This window comes from Pogona vitticeps, chromosome 2 (genome assembly GCF_051106095.1).
Source record: "Pogona vitticeps strain Pit_001003342236 chromosome 2, PviZW2.1, whole genome shotgun sequence".
In the NCBI taxonomy this organism is placed as follows: domain Eukaryota; kingdom Metazoa; phylum Chordata; class Lepidosauria; order Squamata; family Agamidae; genus Pogona; species Pogona vitticeps.
In genome coordinates, this window is record NC_135784.1 from 140824367 (window position 1) to 140843585 (window position 19219).

General features: G+C 42.2%; 1 protein-coding gene and 1 long non-coding RNA gene across 7 annotated transcripts in view; one reads left to right on the forward strand and one right to left on the reverse strand.

Annotated features, from left to right (window-relative positions):
• RBFOX3 (RNA binding fox-1 homolog 3) overlaps nucleotides 1–19219 on the reverse strand; it is a 471477-nt gene that overhangs the window by 208335 nt on the left and 243923 nt on the right. The gene's annotated exons all lie outside the window — the stretch shown is intronic.
• LOC144586294 (uncharacterized) lies at nucleotides 1506–17990 on the forward strand. The gene is made up of 2 exons (XR_013541038.1): nucleotides 1506–14548; nucleotides 16839–17990. It is a non-coding gene; the product is annotated as an uncharacterized LOC144586294 (long non-coding RNA).

Sequence of the window (19219 nt, forward strand, 5' to 3'; positions counted from 1 at the left end):
CCTTCAGAAGAACCAGAACCCCCAGGTGACTGGGATATGTATACAAAGGAGACCCTAGAACTACAACTCAGAGTACCCTGGGAAAAGGGTGAGAGACATCTAAATGCTAAGCCTTGTTCCAAGACCAGTTACTAGGGGGAAAAGAAAGGCTGGGAATGAAGACGTCCGCAGCAGGAAGCCCAGAACTATTACTTCTTGGTACAGCCACACATCTCAACCCACTGAGCTGTAAACATTTTAAAAAGTATTTTAATATGGCATCACCTTCTACCAACAGTACTGTCTTCTTTAATGTATTAGTTCTTGCCCTCATTTCTCATAATCTCTAGCCATGAACTATAAAATGCTCAGAATATAAAATGGAGAGAGCTGGGTAGCTTAGGGAAGTGTGCAGTTGGTTTGAACCATGGCAAAAAGCATCACTTGCCTCCAAGTTGCCTGCTGATTCCATGTTACTTCACTGCAGAAACAGACCGACCTGTTCCAACCCAAATCTTTCATGGAATGCCAATGCTAAATCAAGAAACATATTATGAAAGCTTCTGAGTATATTCAGAATGCACTCATCTGTTTCTCAAAGTCTTATGAGAAAGAGGAGCTTCCAAGAAAGATTAAGTACTTATAGCTGGTTTTAGGATGGAAGGGAGGAAGCATCAGATAGCCCTCTATTCAGTACTGGTTAGGTCTCACCTGGAGTACTCTGTCCAGTTCTGGACATTGCACTTTAAGAAGTTGGAGCAAATTCAGAGGAGGGCTACAGGGATTGTTGGAGGACTAGAAACAAAACCCTATGAAGAAAGAGTGAAAGACAGAAGCATGTTTAGCCTTGAGAAAAGAAGACTGAGGTAAGATATGATAGCTCTTTTCAAATACCTGAAAGGTATTACAGAGGAGAGACAAGATCAGTCCAGAGTGCAGGGACACGTAATAATGGGCTCAAGCTACAGGAAGCTAGATTTCAGCTGAATATCAGGAAGAACCTCCTAACCTGCCACAGTAGATGGTGAGTGCTTCAACACTGGAGACATTCAAAAGAAAACTGGACAACTATCTGTTGGATCTACAGTGGTGCCTCGCACAACGAGCGCCCCGTAGAGCGATGAATTTGCTCTACAGGGATGTTTTTTTGATCGCTAATGCGATCGCAGAGCAACAGTTCCAACGGGCAAAAATCGCAGAGCGAAGGTCGGTAAGCGGCTCGCTTACCGACCTTCGCTTTGCGACCCGCCGATCAGCTGTTCCGCGGCTACAAAATGGCCGCCGGAAGCCCCAAAATGGCCACGCGCAGCGTTTTCGAGGGGAGGGCGCGAAAATGGCTGCCGGCCATAGGGAAGCATCGCTGAACGGTGAGTATTCGGCCCAAATGGAACGCATTAAACCAGGTTTAATGCATTCCAATGGCTTTTCCTGCCCCGTTCAACGATGCTTTCACACAGCGAGGGTTAATCCGGTACGGATTAACCTTGCTGTGCGAGGCACCACTGTATTTTGATTTGTATTCCTGTATTGAGCAAGGGGTTGGACTTAATGACCTTACAGGCCCCTTCTGACTCAGTTATTCTATGATTCTATTCTATGATTCAATTCAAAGGATAAAGAACATGATGAAACTAGAAAATGTATATTTTCAGGTTCACCCCACCTCCATTTCCAGTACTACAAGGATAGGCGTGTTGCTACTGCTCCTGGGATTCAACTTTCTTGTCTTCTGAGAGAAGAAATTCAGTTTATTACAGCCATATTTGAAGTTTGAAGATTGCCTCAGGCAAATCTGGAAGAATTTGTGAGTTCGAAAATTGCCAAAATTATGGAGATCCTCCTCCAGATTCTATTATCTCTTATGTCCATAAGTTAGCCAGTTGTCCTCCCTCTGTCATCATGGCTGTTCCTGAAATTCTTGGGATGCTTGATGTGACCAAAGCATTGCTGTTCCCAGCTCATCATCCCTTGAAAAGCTGAGGAGAGAGAATTCTCTTTGAACGCATGATAGTAGCAACACAGCAGATTGCATGGGTCTTAATAAATGACAGAGCAATGGTCTGAATGTCCAAGATGCATTTTTGAACAGGCAGATAGGAGGTAACATCAGTTGCTGAAGAGGACATGTCCATTTGCATTGGTATGCAGCCTTTTAACATGCACACCCTTTTAAACTGGTAGGGCCAGCCCTTCCATTAGGTACAAGATAGCTGCTGTCTCTGGTGGAAACTTTGGGCTATCATGAAAAGGCAGAAAATCATTAGTAATTAGTGTATTATTATTATATTTCTGTCTCATGTGTTAATGGGTGGTCTTGGGTCTATGCACCATGAGCTTGGGCATGCAGCAGCTTTTTTCCTACTCTGAAAGTCTTGGTGTGACCCCATTAACCAGAAATTAGAAAAATAATGTGAATATTATGTCTGTTGGTGAGTCTATGACTCATGAACCCCAATCCCTCAGTTCAAAACCCTATGACAGTACTCTGACTGACAGTGACAATGGGTCAATTCAAACCATAGCTAAGCATCATTTTGGGCTGCAGAAGAATAAAAAAAAAAAACTTTAATCCTGAAGCAATAACATGGGAGCACAGCAGGGCGACACAGTCTGAGCTTTGGAACTCCCTAAACTAGTCAAACGTGCTTAGTTTAGCGGATAGACAAAGAGGAACAAGAGCTTAAGAGAGGGCTCCCACTCCCTCCTTCCACCCTTCTTTTGCTGCTCAGTTTGCGCAAGAGCCTGCTTTTTACCTCCCTCTCTTTCAGCCTTCAATACTTTGCTTTTCGTTTTGTCTAAACCCATTGCTTTGCTTATACCTTGGTATGGTGCTGCATATATACAAGAGTGGCAGTGGTGCTGACTAACTCTCACCAAGAAACTGTAGTAAAGGCCTTTTTATTCCTCAAGCAGGAGAAGTTTCATTTCCTACTGGCGTCTATAAAAAAATGTGCACTTTGCACAGGGTGCTAAGGAATGCCTTGGATCAAGAGAATGACCAAAGGCCTGTGAAACACAGAGTGAAATCCCTGTGGGGTGGGGAGAAGAATCAGGGCTGTCCTCACTCTTACAGTTTCCAACATCTCCATGAAGGTCCCCTGTGAGTGCAAGTCCTCTGTAGGTCCTGTGCCTGTGGCCCTATATTTAGCTGGGTTTCTAAGTATGCAAAGGAAGCCTCTACCCACAGCCTACTTCAGGCTTTCAGCTATTATAAGTGGAGGGCTGGGTACCGTTCTGGTTGTTTTCTTCTCACAGTCTAAGCCTTATAGAACACGTAAGGCTTAGATACAATTCTATCATTGCATGACTGGGAATCCCCAGTTCTCCTTCCGGCACTTCATCTCCCTTTTATTTTTTTACCAGGAAGGATAAACTACAACCATCTGTACTTTCATTTCTCATTATGTGAAGAAAGTATTCAAGCTTTTTTTTAAAAAAAATAAAATAAAATGTACATGTTTTTTATAACTCCTTGGTCTTTACTCGCACATTTGTGTTGGTCACTCTCTTGATCCATGAAATTTTTAGCCTCCTGTGTAAAATCCACTTTGTAAACTCTTCCATCTTTCTTTTTTTTTTTTTTAATAGCTGCCGACAGGACAAAACAGTTGGTAAATGTCAGCCCTTGAGGATTTGCAGAATCGGAGCCCATGCTTGTAGAACCTTGGTGCATTTCTCTATATTTCTGTCTAGTCCACATACCCCCTCTATTCTCACCTAAGGGACACCCTCATTACCCCAATAAATAAGGAAGGCAATTGCCGGTATTTTCTTTCTCAGCTGCCAATGGGGGAGAAAAAAAAAGAAGTCAGTTTCATTTCAGTTCCCTTGTCAGTTTCCACTCAATTTCCTTTGCTGGTTCTCAGGCATTAGCTCAATACTGCAGAGTTCGTTCAGGCTGCAAACCCTGCAGGAGAAAGCATTGCTTTTTTGGGGGGGGGGTTGTTGTTGTTCTGGTTGTGTTTTGTTTTTTGTTTCTGCCTCTGCTGCTGTTTTCGAATGCCTTTTAAAGCACTGGAAATGAGTTTTAATTCCTATTGATCTTCAGTTCAGACAATGCCGCGAAGCCCAGAATGGTGTCTACACTCTCTCAGCTATGCCAGCAGCTACATTTAAAAACCGGGTGCGTGTAATTTACGTAAACCAGAAGCTCTGCCACATACTCCCTGCTGGGGAAACCAACACGGAGCTTGGAGCAAGCCATTGATTTATGGCAAAAGCTTCCACAGCTATGCTAAGCTGCAGTACCCTCTAGTGGCACTGGCATGCTGAGCAGTCCAACACACAGCTGTGATGAGAAAGGAAGAAAGGAGAGGGGGCCAGATGTTGCTTCCACTTTGATCCCAGTGACTTCCCTATCCAAAAAGGAAGGTGCTCCACACATATTATCCTCTTCATCCTCATCCAGCAACACAGGACACCTGGCTGGAATGTGGATGCCCCAAAATGGGGCCACAGTGATTGTCTGGATGAAAGCTAGGGACAGGTTGACTACATCATGCTCAATTTACGGTACTGGCCAAAACCTATAAAGCCCTTAATGGCTTTGGATCTCTATGTCTGGTGGAACATCTTTACCACAAAATATCTACTCATCCTGCATGCTCCTCACAGCCCGTGATGTTAAGAACTGTAACATCTAAAGAGGCCAAAAAAAGCCAGCACAAAGCACTTTTTCAGTTGTGGCCCCTTCTCTCTGGGAAAGACTACCTACAGAGGTTCACCAGGCACCATCCTTTTAATTTTTTTAGGAAGCTAATTAAGACTGAATGATATAAAGCTGCCTTCTACCAATTGTAAATATTGTCCTGAGATTTTCAAATAGGTTTTAATGTGTGTATTTTTATTTAAAGGTAGGTTTTAGCTAATGACTGGGTGTCACACACACCCAGCTCCTCTATATGTTCTCCCTAACAAACAGATTTGCCTTCGGGCATGACAGTTTCTTTGTCTCTATTTCCACTGCCACCAGAAGAAATCCGTCCTCAATTACCAGTTAGGACCACAGAATCAGTCGTGTCAAATATAACATATTTAAGACTCAAGGAAATCATAGATGGTATTGTATTTGATATTCATTAAACTTCATTTAACTTGTAAATATGCTGGTTACTTTGTATTTAGTTTCAATCACTTTAAAACAATTTATTTATTTCTTATAGTTTTCACTGTTCTCTTATATGTTTCTTTCCAAGGGTTTCTTTCCAAAACAATTCTTCCAACTACCTAACTCTTTCCCTAACTAACTGTCCTATATCATCACTAACTGAAATCCCTAACTCCTGGCTAACCAAAACTCTAACTGATTATAACTGTCCTCCACTGTACGACAGTCTCAGTTTCAACATTTTAATCTTCAGAGATAGTTCAGGCTTGATTTGATCTATGAACCACTTGTTCATCTTTCTAACTGTCCAGGGTATCCACAAAGCTCTCCTCCAGTGCCAAATTTCAAGTGAATCATTTTTCCCCTGTCAGCATTCTTTAATGTCCAACTTTCACATTTGTACATGTTGATCATGAATAGAAAAGTCTGGATGATCTTGGTCTTGGTCTCTAGTGACACATCCTTACACTTGATGATCTTTTCTAATTCCTTTGTTGCTGCCCTGTCAAGTCTCGTTCTTCTGATTTCTTGGCTGCAGTCTCCATTTGGATGATGATTTAATTAAGGCATATTTATTTCAATTTTTCCATTGTCAACATTAAAGTTGTCCAGTTCTTCTGTAGTCATGATTTTGGTTTTCTTACTGTTCAACTGCATTCCTGCTTTAGCACTTTCTTCTTCCATTTTCACTAAAAGTGGTTTCAAGTACGTTACCATAAATCTTTCGAGACTGAAGGATGCCTAATGTAATGCTTTCTGCCAGTAAGATGATATCATCTGCATATCTTAAATTAATGATGTTTCTGCCACCAGTTTTCACCCCTTCTTCATCTGAATCTAGTCTGGCTTTATGTATGATATGTTCTGCATAAAGATTGAAAGATAAGGGGATAAAATGCACCCTTGACTGACACCTTTGCCTATGGGAAACCATACTGTCTCTCCATATTCTGTCTTAATGGGAGCTTTTAGTCCACAGTACAGATCACATTTCAGAACAATCAAGTGTGAGGCACACCCATTTCTTTCAGAACAAACCATAGTTTCTCCTGATCTACACGGTCAATGGCTTTGCTGTAGTCTATGAAGCACAAACTCTTTGGTGCACTTAGTAGCCAGAGGATACTTGCACCTTCCGCCTTCTCTTTATTTTCTCTTGGTCAGTTAGTGTGCTACTCTGTGGGTCTTTCAGCATTCCGAATCTTGGCCTTAATGTTCCTTTGATTTCTTAGATCTTTTGCCAGATATCTCTTGTTTTCCTCCTCTCTTCCTTTGCAGTGGTTATTGTAATAGTTGCCTTTGTCTCTACATGACGGAAGACTATACAGTGGTGCCTCGCTTAACGAGCGCCCCGATTAATGACGAAATCGCATCGCAATTTGGTTTTTGCAATCACAAAAACGATCACATTGCAATGTTTTAAATGGGAAAAATTGCTTTGCAATGATCCGTAAGCTGTTTCGCTTACCGATTTTCGCATAGCGATGTTTTCCCAACAGCTGATTGGCAGTTCCAAAATGGGCGCCGGGTAAAAAACATGGCCGCCCGCTGTGTTTTGGGATGGATTCCTCGCATACCAGGCAGCGAAAATGGCCGCCGTATGGAGGATTTTCGCTTAAAGGTAAGTTTTTTGCCCATAGGAACGCATTGAAGGGGTTTCAATGCATTCCTATGGGCTTTCAAAAATCGCTTAGCGATGTTTTCAGTTAGTGCCAATTTTTGCTGCACCAATTAACATCGCTAAGCAAGGCATCACTGTACTTTGCAAAAATCAAATCCTTAGAGGTCACTCTTGGTATTAATGGAACTCTTACCTGTAGTTGGTAACAAAATTTGTAATAGAGTGCAAAAATTATCAGAGTTTAAAAGCTGACTATTGACAACTGAACTGATTATGGGCTATGTTTGTGTGTGCCTATATATATTTGTGTGTATTAACTCTGATCTGGCTCCTTCCCCAGTAAATGTCAAGGCCAGGTTCCTCTTACAAAAGCATAGGTAGGGCCCTGTCACAGGAGAAGGAGAGATTCCATATTATGAATGAATAAGGGATTAGTTTTGCTGTTGAGAAAGCAAAGAACAGAAAAGGACATCAGTGTTTTCTATATGATAATCTATTTTAACAAATCCTCCCAACACTAGAGTCTATACATCCAGGTGAGAAACACTGTTGACAAATGGCTGTCTCTACTTCAGCTCTACCGACATGGCTTGCTCTTCTCTTCTCTCTTCCACTACTGCACAGCCAACTGCAGGTGAACCTTGTGTGGCCTATTCACCAGAGACTCTCTAGCCCATTAACAGAATATTCTACTGTGTATACTACTGCTGCCATCTGCTGGGAAAACAATGAAATTAACTTGGAAGGGAGCTCTACTGATTGGGAGAATGACAAACATCTACATCTCTTGCTTGCTTGCTTGCTTTCCCTCCCCCCCAGCTCCTGTGATGGAGAAGCAAATCCCTGAAAGTACCCATGATGATATGAACTAGCTACCTGGCTACCATCTTTACTTAATCTTCACATGTAGAAGGATGTGCAGGTCTTGTCGTTGTCGTTTAGTCGTGTCCAACTCTTCGTGACCCCATGGACCAGAGCACGCCAGGCCCTTCTATCTTCCACTGCCTCCCGGAGTTGTGTCAAATTCATGTTGGTAGCTTCGATGACATTGTCTAACCATCTCATATAGGGACAGGTGTGTATTTGTTGGCTAAAGGAAACACAGTAGTCTTATGGTTCCTTAAAGGGTGGAACAATTACTTAGCTTTAGTGGAGCTGACTTATATACCTGCTGTTTTGATGCTGATTGGTATTAAATTGTTACTAACATGGAAACATGTCCCAAACATGGAAATGGTAAGGATTCTAAAGGCTGGAAGATTTGCCCGAGACAGAACAAAAGTAGCAGGGATAAGTAAGTAATCACTGTCATCCAGCTCTTAGCTGCGGCACAGCCGGCTAGCACTTGGCAACCCATGCTCCAAAATGGAGGCAATTGTTGTAAGATACAAGAACCTTGTTGCCTCATAAAATGCTTTGAGGTCCTGCTTCTTCCAAGCTATGGCAAAGTCCTTTTTCTCCTTTTATTCCATTCTGGATCCTCATATAAACCATTTCAACAAGAAACATAAAAGAGACACTGTGGTACCTTAAACACTAATTACCTTACTTTAATGTAAGCTTTCGTGAAACATGTCCACTTTGTCAGACGTATGAGTTAGAATACAGAATCTGTATGGTAAAGCATTCATGCAAGGCTCTTTTGTTACCTGTATCAACATTTTACTAACCTTGAAATGATTCTTTCCAATTGGCAACAACCTGTTTCATTAAATTATTTTTCTTTATATCTCTTCCAACAACTTGCAAGTCTAGTTTACAGGCTAACACACAGAGAGGGACAGCTCTAATTCCAGTCTTAGCCTTTTGGTCAATCAGGTGAAGGCTCTGCATTCTCTTGAACCTAAATCTGGTGAAGGGTTCCCAGTCCTTTGAACTCAAATTTGAGGTGACAGTAGCAGTCTGAACAAGGACACCTGCCCACCTTCTGAATATGGGAATAGAATTTTAACTCACAATAGAAAGCTAAAAATGTTTAATTAAATATACTTACAAATAGTTTAGTACCTGCATAATTGTTCTCTTTTAAAAAAAGAAATTACCAACAAAACAAAACCTGATTCAGTTTTTATATTCTAAACCCTGAAGCTGATTGCCAAGAGCTAATATGGCACAGTAGTATAAAGTTACATTCCAACCTAATGTAGTGGAGCATTGGAAAGCATGTGCTCATGCTAGCATCCATGCCTCTTACTGGGTTGCACCCTTGAGTCCTGCCACTGAATTATTGGCACCCAGGTTTACTAACCAAGAAATGGGCAACCCCTTAATAGACCATGGACAGGGAAGGCTCACCCCTTTCAAATGACCTGACCAATATGCAGAAGGATCAAGGGAGGGTCTGCCCATCACCACTGAGGTCAGTCATCTGAGCCAGACTCAAGTTGCTGGAGAGGGAACACCATCAAGTGGTCTACCAACCATGAGGTGCTCCTGAATGAGGAAGTTGTAGGCAGGACCCATGGGATAAAAGGGCTGAAGCTGAAGGCATCCCAGAAATGGGAACAGGGAGAGATGTGGCAAAGAATGAGGACAATGAGGAAGAGTGGTCCAAGGCCCAAGACTGGCTCCAGCTCAGGCTAGAGACAGGAGAAATCTTCCATGACATATTCCACTGGCCTTGGAAAATGCGTCATGCTGCTGTGATTTGGCCAATACCCTGAGGATACCCCACTCACAAGGAGTGATAGAGATGAAAGAGGCAGTTGCAATACCTTTGACAGCAGGCTGACAACATCTTGGATCCCTGGGTTCACCCTGTGAGACACCAGCTTTCTTACAGGCTTTAAGAAGCTGGACTGGAGAGGGAGGGTGACTCAGACTGCCTGCAGATTGCACTGTGAGTTCTCAAAGGCTTGGGGGCAGGGCAGATGCACTGGGTTTGTTTTGAGGAAACAATGTGAGTTGTTCCACTGGATGCTAATAAAGAGTTGTGCACACTATTCATAGCTGTCTCAAGCTTCCTATGGGATCCTCCTCTTAGAACCCTATGATACTCCCCCACCAGTGGAGACATGCACACCTTACATTGTTGATTGTAACATCACACACAATCTAATGTCAGACTCTATCCAGTCTAATCCCAGTAAAAGGTTCTCTGAAGGGAACCACATGGAAGGAGTGGTTTTACTGAGTTTAGCCAATTCCACATGCTTGTGTTGTCCCATTTTAAATACTTAAATTCCAAATCATATTGTTCTCCCTTTCAGCAATTTGGCAAGATTAACAAAAATGTAGGTTTAAGCATCCCAGTACACAGCCCCCACTCTCAAACAGGATACATTTGCCAGGGCTTCCACCTAAAAGGTTTTGTGAATTACAGTGTATGTAGGAATAACACATCTGTTCATGAAGATAATCAGGATATTCCCAAAAACAACACACTTACTACCCCCATATTTATCCTACCATGGTAGGGCAATTTTCTTCAACTAAAGGTTTGCTAGGCACATCCAGTGTTCACATGGTTATGATAAGACAAATGGAAGCCCAAAATAAAGGTATCAAAATTTGTATCATGATACAAATTGGGGTCCTAATTTATATCTCAATTTCTATCACCACCCTCATTTCCCAAATTATTTGTTTTTCACCTTCTAGGCAAGCTTTAAAACATTCTATTTATACGAAACCATCTCCGTATCTTTCCTTAGGCCTTCTCTTCTTGGAAATTATAATGCTCGTTTCTTGTTCTTCCCACCCCTAGAACACCTCTTGGCTTCTATACCCTTTATTATGCTGTTCAGTGGCATGGAAGGAGCATTTTGCAGGAGACCAAAATCACACAGCACTAAAATTGTCAGAAAGGACAAGAGTGTCTTTACATAATTGAAGTGTGGTAGATGAGAGAAGTGTGTTCCTGGAGACACAGAGGCAAATAATACAAGAGAGGCTCTGTTGAGGAACACCTCTCTCCTTTTTTGTGCAGAGTCGGCCTCCCCCCCCTCAAAAAAAACACACCATGCAGCTTCTCAGATTTCATTTTAAACTTGGGCACTGGCATCAGAGTTGGAAATCCACACACCGCTGCCTTTAATTGCAGCAGTATTCAGGGGTCTGAATCCTTCACATAATAATAAATGTGCTAGGAGGAGGACTGTGGCAACCCTGTGTTGCCCTCCATCTCAGTTTTCACCACCTTGTATCCTTGGAAGCTGCCTTTCTATAGGTGAGAGTCTAGAGCCTCCTCTGTAAGCAAAAGTTCACTGTATAGCTTCAGATCTGCAAAATCCAGCTCTGAAAGAGAATCTCTAGTTCTCTTTCCTTTTAAGCAAAGCAAAGCAAAGCAAAAAATTCCCTTCAGTTTACAAATTGATGGAAATGGCCAGCACGCTCCTCACCGCTGGGCGTTTTTAACACCCAGAATCTGAATGCTTAAATAGGGCTTGTGCATAAATGCTTCTCTTCCTTTTTCAAGGATACAAAAGGAACCTCTAGGAAAAGACTACATGTGTGTTATTGCTAATTCTATACAGAATTTGTATTTTGTATCCTGGTACTTATACTCAAGTATATATTGTAGCATAAAAAAGAGAAACATAGACATTTTATTTGCATACATATGTATATATATTTGTATGCATGTATTTGCTTTTTTCAAAATTCTTCAAAATTTTGAACAGAGATTCAAAACTGCTTTTTTTAGACTACAAGTCTAGTCGTGTCCGACTCTAGGGGGCGGTGCTCATTCCGTTTTCAAGCCGTAGAGCCAGCACTTGTCTGAAGACAGTTTCCGCTGTCACATGGCCAGCATGACTAGGGAACGCCATTTTACCTTCCCACCAAGGTGGTACCTATTTATCTACTCACATTTGCATGCTTTCAAACTTCTAAGTTGGCGAGGAGCTGGGACAAAGCGACGGGAGCTCACTCTGTTGTATGGATTCGATCTTACGACTGCTGGTCTTCTGACCCTTGTCAGATGTCATAGGGGTGTACAAAATGTGGTTCTGAGCTAATTTGATTATGTAATTTTAGGTGGAGAGAGAGGGCACCACAGAACCAAAAAGTGACACCCAGTCTGGCCCCTCATAATACTGTAGTTCATTTCTATTTACTGTCCCCAAACCCAGCTGTACGGGTGACAAATCCTATCCTTTTGCATCCAGACATGTTTCTCCATGTCGAAGTTTTTCTGCATGGGGCATAGACCTTCAAAGAACTCTCGCTCTCCCTCCCTCCCTCTCACACACATACACAATGTCCTTTCATTTTACACCCATAGTTTGAAGGCTACCGGGATTAGACTCTTCAGTTATGACTTGGGAAATCCGGGTTCAAATTCCCACTGAGAGATGAAGTGGCAATTCACTCACTGGATGACCTTGACAGAAGCATACTCACATACTTCTTGTGAGCATAAAATTGGGCTTAGCAAGAAATTGTGTATGCCATGTTGTGTTTCGTACAGGATGGGGTGAGTGAGGGGAGGAAGACTCAATAATGGAATGGAATGATTGAATAAAGGAAGCCACGGTCTTGTGTTTGCAAGATCTGAGTCAGGCTGCTGACAACAGGACTTTTGGGTGCTCACTATTTGTTAGGGTTGCCATAAGTTGGAACTGACCTGAAGGTGCATAACAACAACTATGACAGGACATCAGAATATAATTGCAAGAAATCCACAAAACAAGCTCAATGTGCGGCTGTGATCGCCAGGTTGGAAACAGCCTTTTTGTTCTGTTCTGGCTGCAGGATTCCTGAGAGTTCAAATTGCAAGCCAGTTGCATTTTGAAGGCTATTCGTACAGTTACCTTGAGGCTTGTTGGTATTTCCCCCACTAGAGGGCTCCCTCAGAGAGCTTCACAACAAGAGAGTTTTCTCCACACTCCATGCTAGAGGCAATCTCACTCATAATTATTTCCACACTAGAAGAGGAAGGCTGGGGTGGACAACTGGGGCCACAAGATGGTTTGGGTCTACAATTCTCATTGGGCCCTGACTGCATAGCTGATGATGGTGAAGGATTACAGGAGTTCCTATCAAACGAGAAAAATAAAATAAAAACAATCTGGAGGGCCACATTCACTTACAGGCTATGAGAGATTTGGGCGACTTATTATACATATAACCTGCCCTCCCACCAGGGAGCTTAGGGTGAGCTGAACAATTAAAACTGATATGCAGAATCCATCCAGAAGACACAATTGCTGAAATGGAATTGAGGATCTCATTTGAGGGGGGAAAGCACCAAAAAGGGCCCCATAGGACACCCACATGTAAAAACTGGGCCAAAAACAGCCAACTACTCTAAAAGCGCAATTGCCATTTCAAAGGAATTGATCTGCAGCATCCTTTGCTGCATATTCTCATTCCACCCCCTCCCCATGCCTTGCCAAAAGAGGAGAAAGAATCATGTCAGAGGCAGGAAATTTCTTTACCCATAAGCAATGCTGACTTGGAGGCTTCTGAGAGATGAGCTCCCAAGCACCTCAAGATTCAAAGGGTTTCCCAGGCCTAGATCATGCTCTCTACCATTCAGCATACAATCTGCCACACTGCAAGGAGAAGCTTGCTCTTCTGCCAGGGCATCAGCTTTCCCGCACAGAATGGATCCCTGTGAAAGGTTAGTGCAGCACCACGAACCAAAAAAAAAGAGCCCCCCACTTTCTCTGAAGCCAAGAAGCTGTAAGTCTCTGAAACGTGAAGAGGTTTTCCAATTAATTGCAGTTCCCAAACATGTGGTGCTGCTAGAAAGGAATGTGAGGCATCCAGGCAACAGGCCTCTTCCCTGCTCAGCACTTTAGAAGACAGTTGAAGACAGACCTGTGTTCACTCAGGCCTTCCACAGCCTTAATTTTGTCTCCTTCAATTATTGTTTTTCTGTTATTTTCAGGTTAATTGCCTCTGTTTGGCCATCATCTTTTATATTGGCTGCTTTTTATATACAGTTAGTATTGAACTGGTTTATTTCCCTGTTTGATATTTTAATCTGATGCCCATTATTGAATTTTATTCTGTGTCTATGTCATTATGCTGTAAGCTACCCAGTACTGCCTTGGCCACTAGATGGGTGGGGTAAAAATGTAATGAATAAGTAAACAAACAAACAAACAAATTCCAAGGCCCTTATGATTCGGATTGCAAACTAATTGGCATCACCATCTGGACTCTGGTCAGAGACGCATGAGCAGGGGAGCCTTGTATGTGAAGAAACCTTCGCTGTTGGCAGGTCCCTTGCAAGCAGCAGAACAATCATTTCAAAAAACTCTGTTATTCAGAATCCCAGGACACCCCAATGTAGGTAGGGGCTAAGTATGTTGTGATACCATTTTATCTTGTGCTAAGCCTTCAAAATACCTGGAGTAATAATACCGAATGTACAAAATAAAGACTCTAGCATGTTGGTTTCTCAATCAAAAAACACAGCTATAGGCATGCTGTGTTTCCACCGCTGCATGACGCTCAGCACAATGCTAATAAAATGGTATGCTTGATCAAGCCAAAAGAGGAAGGAAAAAAAGTTACAAGGAAAATTACTCTGAGTGTTTGAGCTATGGAGCAGTAGGGGATTACAGCACAACTTTGTAGCTACGTGGGAAGGGTAACTGCTTTAGAGCACCCAGGCTGGGAGAGAGATAAAACACTGCTAGGAACACACAAACAGACTCAGCAGGGGAATCTAAAATAAGGTCTAGGAGAGAGTGATGGGATGAGGCAAAGAAATGAATCATTAACAGAAGAAGACACAAGTAAATTCTAGTTATAGTTCAACAAACCTTTCCCAACAACTTCAGAACACTTGCAACATGGAATACAACATGTAGAGAGATGTTGTATTCAGTACAGTATAGCCTGAGCTGGTGAGAGAGAAAAAATCTACAATGAAAAGTAAATGAAAGGTACTGTTCAATCATCATTTGATGTTTATTTCTGGATAGTGTCTGCCTGCTAGCCTTTAGACTTTAATTGCACCCTCTTGTTAGAAATTGTTCCCAGCTGGTTATTAAGAACCTTGCACATATACTGTGCCTTTCACCTTTGAAAGAGAACCTATTCCCATACCAGCCTGCCTGTGAATTGAGATCTTCTACAGAAGGACCCTTTCCCACTGCTTTCCTTTTGTATCTACAGAGAGACTTTTTGTGGTTGTGTCACAACTTTGGAGCATCCTCCCCACCTCCATGTCTAACACGAACATTACAGTCTTTTCATTTCCAGCCAAGATCTTTATTTGCTGAGGCATTTAAAATTGTAATACTATTTCTTCTTGCTCTGTGGTTAGTTCAGCTGGAACAATTTTGCCTTCAGGGACCTGCTGCCAAAATATGATGGCAAACCAGAAAAAAAGGCATTAAAAAAAGCCAGGAATGCTTTTCCTGATTTCCAACAAAACTGATAGCAAGCAATACACAAACCAAATCATTCTTTAAAGGAAGCATTCCTTCTTGTTTTGAGAGCTTTTTCTAGTTTGTCACCAATTTCTAGCAGTATGATTTGCTACTGAACTTCAGTGGCTCAGTTTGACACAGGGGGAAAAAGGAGGCTAGGGCCACACAAATGACCTCAGATGGTTACATATGGCTGTGTTGTTTCCAGTTCTGTTTTAAAAGGTAGATCTAGACCCTCTTCTTTTTAAAAAACAAACACATTTTCACTTTTAGTACTTAGTACGTGGGTAACGTGAGTAAAATATTCTATCATGTCTTCTACCAAACTTTTTACTTATTTAGAAATGCTTAATTCCTGTATAATATTTTACATACTGTATATGACTTGCTATCTGTGGATATGGTTATAATTTATGTTTCACACTCCAGGCTGTTATAGGGGGTTATGGGAGATTCATCATAGTGAATCCGTGGATGAGTTGGTTACTTTCTCCTTGAGTTTGAAGAGCATATAAAGTGGGCAGTGACCCATTTCATCCTTAGAGGGAGCCTCAGAGACAAAATTAGGTTCAGAAATGGAAATTTCCCTAAGACTTCCCTGTGAGGTTCGTGATCAAGAAGAGAAATGTATTTATTTATTTATTGAATTTATATGCCGCCCACTCTACCCAGAGGTCTCTGGGTGGCTTACAATAATGCTGGATAGCTCTGTGGCTTAGGTCTCTGGTGGCAGAGCCAGAGTTGGGAGTTCAGTTCTCCACTGGGACTCCCTGACAGGGGCTGCATTTGATGATTCATGGGATCCCTTCTGGCTTTGCAGCTGATGACAATGATGATGACAACCACAACCATTATCCTGTAGTACAGAAGTCATGGAGGCTGGGAGTACATACTGGACATTTCACTTCGAATTGTGGTATGTGGTAGCGCATCCATCCCTGCAACCTCCTTTAGAGGAGCTAGTGAACGGCAAGGAAGAGCTGTTGTATTAGGCTAGCAGGGGACTACTCAGCAAGATAGCCAGGCCTTATCGTATCAAGGCTGTATGATAAACAAAACATAAAATGGGGTCGCAGAGGTAAAAGGCAGGAAGGGCTTAGCACCCTACTCCACTTGGTCTTTTTTATCTCCATTGTCAGGGAGAAATCAAACGCTGGCAAACTATGCGGCAGGAGCAACTCCTTATTATTAATGACTCTTGCTGCTTGTACTCTGCTACTAGCAGCTTTTTTTTTCTTTTTCAAGAGCAGGTGCAAATTAATTCATTGCCTCCCTTAAAAGTGCAATTGCCAAGGAAAACAGAGAAAATTAGAACTAAGAGTTTGTTTGCATGGAGAGGTCATGATTCTCACTTTGAGCTTCCTGTTAAATGAATAAGATGTTAAAGCAGAACTAGCTTCAGGTGACACAGCAGTAGTGGGATTCCATTGTTAGCTTTCTTTTCCCATTCCAAGGCAAAGTATTGCCGAAATGGGGTGTGCGTGTGCAGAACTGGACCCACCCTATTGGAAATTTGTCAAAATTTTTGTTCTCATTGATAAATAAAGTAAATAAAGTCTTGTGGAAAGCCTGAGGAACCAACTGTATGTGGGTCAGCCAAACAGCTGAAGCCGATTTACTGGCAAAGTTTGAGGCTGCAGGAGCCACGGGCAGGTGTCCATGGTTGTAGTGGCTGAAGTCTGCATAAAAGAAGCTCAGGCAGAGTATTCATTGCTGCACCTTGCTTATGGGCAGTCATGCTGACAATGGGTTCATAAGTGACCAGTCATTAAATGTTATATACATGCTGTATGCTTCACAGATTGCTGCCTTGTTGTGGCGAAGAGGCTTGAGTAACTCAGAGAAGCTATGGGCTACACCGTGCAGGGCCACTCAAGACGGACAGGTCATAGTGGAGAGTTCTGATTAAATGCGATCCATCTGGAGGAGGAACTGGCAAGCCACTCCAGTATCTTTGCCAAGAAAACTCCATGGACAGAAACAAAAGGCTAAAAGATATGATGTTGGAAGATGAGCTCCTCAGGTCAGAAGGCGTCCAACATGCTACTGAGGAAGAGTGGAGGACAAGGACAAGTAGCTCCAGAGCTAATGAAGTCGTTGGGCCAAAGCCGAAAGAACGTTCAGCTGCAGACATGCCTGGAAGTGAAAGGAAAGTCCAATGCTGCAAAGAAAAATACTGCATAGGAACCTGGAATGTTAGATATATGAACCTTGGGAAGCTGGAGGTTGTCCAACAGGAGATGGCAAGAATAAACATTGACATCCTGGGCGTCAGTGAACTGAAACGGATGGGAATGGGTGAATTCAATTCAGACGATTATCATATCTACTATTGTGGGCAAGAATCCTGTAGAAGAAATGGAGTAGCCCTCACAGTTAACAAAAGAGTGGGAAAAGCTGTACTGGGATACAATCTCAAAAATGATAGAATAATCTCAAAGTGAATCCAAGGCAGATCTTTCAACATCACAGTAAACCAAGCTGATGCACCAACCACTGATGCTGAAGAGACTGAAATTAACCAATTAACCAAGAGTTCCAGAAAAACATCTACTTCTGCTTCATTGACTATGCAAAAGCCTTTGACTGTGTGGATCACAGCAAACTATGGCAAGTCCTTAAGGAAATGGGAGTGCCTGACCACCTTATCTATCTCATGAGAAATCTATATGTGGGTCAGGAAGCAACAGTTAGAACTGGATATGGAACAAAATTGAGTGGTTCAAAATTGGGAAAGGAGTACGACAAGGCTGTGTATTGTCTCCCTGCTTATTTAACTTATATGCAGAATACATTGTGCAAAAGCCTGGACTGGATGAATCCCAAGCCAGAATTAAAATTGCCGGAAGAAATATCAACAACCTCCGATATGCACATGATACCACTCTGATGGCAGAAAGTGAGGAGGAATTAAAGAACCTCTTAATGAGGATGAAAGAGGAGAGCACAAAAATCAAAGCTCAACATAAAAAAAACTAAGATCATGGCCATTGGTCCTATCACCTCTTGGCAAACAGAAGGGGAAGATGTGGAGCCAGTGATAGATTTTACGTTCCTGGGCTCCATGATCACTGCAGATGGTGACAGCAGCCACAAAATTAAAAGACTCCTGCTTCTTGGGAGAAAAGTGATGACAAACCTCGACAGCATCTTAAAAAGCAGAGACATCACCTTGCCAACAAAAGTACGCATAGTCAAAGCTATGTTTTTTCCAGTAGTTATGTATGTAAGTGAGAGCTGGACCATAAAGAAGGCTGATAACCGAATAATTGATGCCTTTGAGTTGTGGTGCTGTGGAGAAGACTCTTGAGAGTCTCCTTGATTTCTAGGAGATTGATCCTCTCCATTCTGAAGGAAATCAATCCTGAGTGCTCACTGGAAACTGAGGCTCCAATACTTTGGCCATCTCACGAGAAGAGAAGATTCCCTGAAAAAGACCCTGTTGTTGGGAAAGTGTGAAGGCAAGAGGAGAAGGGGATGACAGAGGATGAGATGGTTGGACAGTGTCATCGAAGCGACCAACATGAATTTGACCGAACTCTGGGAGGCAGTGGAAGACAGGAGGGTCTGGCGTGCTCTGGTCCATGGGGTCATGAAGAGTAGTATATGACTTATTGACTAAACAACAACAATGCTAAAATTAAGCTGTTTAAATACAAAGTATTTTTCTAATTAAATTTGCCTGTCAGACTTTTTTGCATCCTGAGAGAAGGACAAAACACTGAGTTCTCTCAAGTATCTCTCATTCTCTCTCTATGCTTCCACAAAGTACACTATTTGTGTACACATATCAAAAGTTTTCTTGACAAAATTGTTTATCATGTGCACTCTCTCAAGCATTCACTGTTTTCCTAAAACTGTTCAGTTTCATCTAGACCTCTGAAGTACTTGGGGACATGACTTCATTTGCAGCTTTACGCAGTATCATGGATGTTTAGGGTCACTGGAAGCTCCTATAATTCTAATCTAGAATGGAATTCTATGCCAAGTACATTTCGACTATATAGTAAAATTGTTTCCCTAGCACAGAACTTGAATATTACAAGAAGACGAGACTGAAAGAAGAAGACTGAGCACAAAAGGATTACAATATGAGCCCAGGATGCTCACTGCTGTGAGCGTGAACGCACCAAATATTAAACTTCCTGGATGAACATGCAGTGATATAGCATGTCATAACAA